The 2,582-nt window shown below is 47.3% G+C and overlaps 1 pseudogene; it reads right to left on the bottom strand.

Annotated features, from left to right (window-relative positions):
* Positions 1-233: 233 nt before the first annotated feature.
* On the bottom strand, positions 234-1,158 carry LOC119805183 (annotated as a pseudogene).
* Between the last annotated feature and the right edge of the window lie 1,424 nt (positions 1,159-2,582).

Consider the following 2,582-nt stretch of genomic DNA (forward strand, 5'->3'; position numbering starts at 1 on the left):
GACTTGCAGCTCTTGGCCCTATCAGTTTCAAGGTATGTTTATGATCCTACTTAGTGCCTGCCTGTATGCCCATTGGCAAGAAAGTCAGGCCAGGAGACATGTTTTAAACACAGCTCCCCCCAAAAGTTACGAGTCAAAAACACTGTTCAGGGGGTTGAAAGGCTCTTTTCTCCAAGATCCCTGGGATGCTATCCTAGCTATTGTTCTGTAATAGAAGAAGCCATGGGAATGTTACAAGACCCACACCTGGAATTCTAGCTGACTGCTGCCCCTGACTACCAGTGATTTTTTTATAATCACTACAAATTTTATTCAGAAACCCATCTTTTTTTTTTGTTGTTGTTGTTGTTTTTTAAAAAAATCCCATTATGAACTGGCTTGTCAACCAACTACAGCACTGTCCAGCAGACACACGGTAAAAACAGCTCGGCTCAGAATCGCCCAGATCTCTCGCGGTCTCTTGACCGCCTCCTGTCACACTCTCGCCCTCCACCACCTCCACCTCCTCCGCCGCCACCGCGCCCACGGTCTCTGGATCGAGACCACCGTTCTCAGGATCGCGACCTGGATCTATGCTTCTTGCGCCGGCGTCCATACAGCTCCCGTCGTAGCTCTCTTGAGATCGGCTTCAGATGCATGAAGCTGCAAAAGCCCCCCTCTTGTGCAGTCGCCCATCTCATACTGGCGGCAGCAGGCTTCCCTGAAGTCGGTCACTGGAGACAGCTCTGCATGGATTGGCTGCCCATTAAACCAGCGGTTATTCAAGTCGATCACAGCTTTCTCTGCATCCTCCTCATGTCGAAACTTGACATACACGTTCCCAACCAGGTAGTCTCCTAGGTTGTCACAGACATTCATCTCCTCAACCTCTCCGTACTTTTCTTCCATCTCGGTGAAGACTTCCTCGAAGAACTCATCATAGTGCTCCTGCATCTCCACGTCGCTCACAGCACAGCGCAAACCGTCAGCAGACTGGGAAGAGTTTTGAGGGTTACGGTAAATGTTCAAGAGGGCAATGGTCTGGCTAAAGGTCGGTTTATTGTGCAACCGAGAACATCTGTCTCCATGAAGACATGCTCCAATTTTGAAATAAAATTAACAGTTGACTTTGTCTTTCTCGGTGCCAAAGATAGAGGCCAAGTATTCCACCATTTTCCAGCGGACGCCTCCTACACGGCAGCAGACGCCGCCGACTCTCCCGACGTCTTCCTACAAGTGATTTTAGGACATGCTGCATTATATAGGAAGTATAAGATTGAACAGGGGATGTTATAATAGAGCTTCCGTGAGGTTATCCACCATGAGGTGGGACTTTGAGGTCACTCGTGATCATGTAAGTAACCCCTCATTCATGCTCTGTAAGTAAGCCCAATAAACTCGTTGGTTGGCTAAACTGGGCTCTGGAAGAGTCCATTTTAGGTGAATAGACACCTATTTGTTTCTCCCCAGGAATAGTTAAGGCAGCAGAGTAGATTCTCTGGGTTATATAGAAATGGTAGATTGATCCTGTTTCACTTTGTAGGCCCCTTTCTCCCTACTTTACTGCTATTCATTCACAAAGGCACTGAGCAGGCTTCAGTCCTCATCTCACCTTCATAGAATTTATGCAACGAATCAAGCAGCACATTACAGACCCTTGAGCTGAGATGCCTTTCTCAGAAATCAGGCTATACTTCCTGCATCATTATGGCATCATCATCGTTGTCTCTCTGGGTGTGTCTATCTCTGTTTATCTCTGTTTGTTTATGTGTGTGTGTACGATTGTGTGTGTTCATGTATAGAGAATGTTGGGCATCCTGATGTGCTTTATTTCTTGAAACAGAGTCTCTCAGTGGACCTGGAGCTAGGGTGTCTTTCAGGAAGAGCCCCCTATCTCTAATGCTCCCACCCCCCTCCCCCTTAGCACTGTGACTCCAGGCACATGCACCTTTTCTTTTCTTGTTTTTACAGGAGAGTGCTGGGGTTTCAAAGTATGGTCCTCATGCTGATGCCACAAGCACTCTTCTCCCCTGAACTGTCTATGCAGTCCTTCTTGTCTGTCCAGTTTCCTCATTCTGCTCGAGCTTCTGGTTGGTGACCTTTTCATTCCTCATCTCAGTGGTGGCCACAGTTGGCTGGCTCTTTCTCAACTGCATCACTGCTACGCTCTTGTGACAACTGCTGTACAACATAAAGGATGCTTTCTCTTGATGTCAGGGCTGTAGTTTAATCCCACCTATGCAGCTTCTTTGGCCATAGACTTGGAGATTAGGATAGGGACATTTTAGGGGGCTCATTAACTCTGGCCCTCATGAAACATCTCTAGTGAGCCCTAAATAGAAAGCAGATTCCCATGACAGAGAAAAAGGCCTTAAGCCATTTCTGTAAGGCTTGTCCAGCTCCCCAGGACAAACAAATAGCACTCCCTGACAGCTGTTTGCATTCCACAGTCAACCACAGTTCCTGCACCACCCCCAACCTGAGCAAGAGTTGCACCTGGTCATTTGTATGCAAGGGGTGACAGAGAATGAATTCAGCCTGCCTCTCTCTCTTCAGGCACAGTGTGCTTTAAATGTTGTATGAATTGAAAAGAGCTTTTGTTG

Source organism: Arvicola amphibius, chromosome X, assembly GCF_903992535.2.
Source record: "Arvicola amphibius chromosome X, mArvAmp1.2, whole genome shotgun sequence".
Taxonomy (NCBI): Eukaryota; Metazoa; Chordata; class Mammalia; order Rodentia; family Cricetidae; genus Arvicola; species Arvicola amphibius.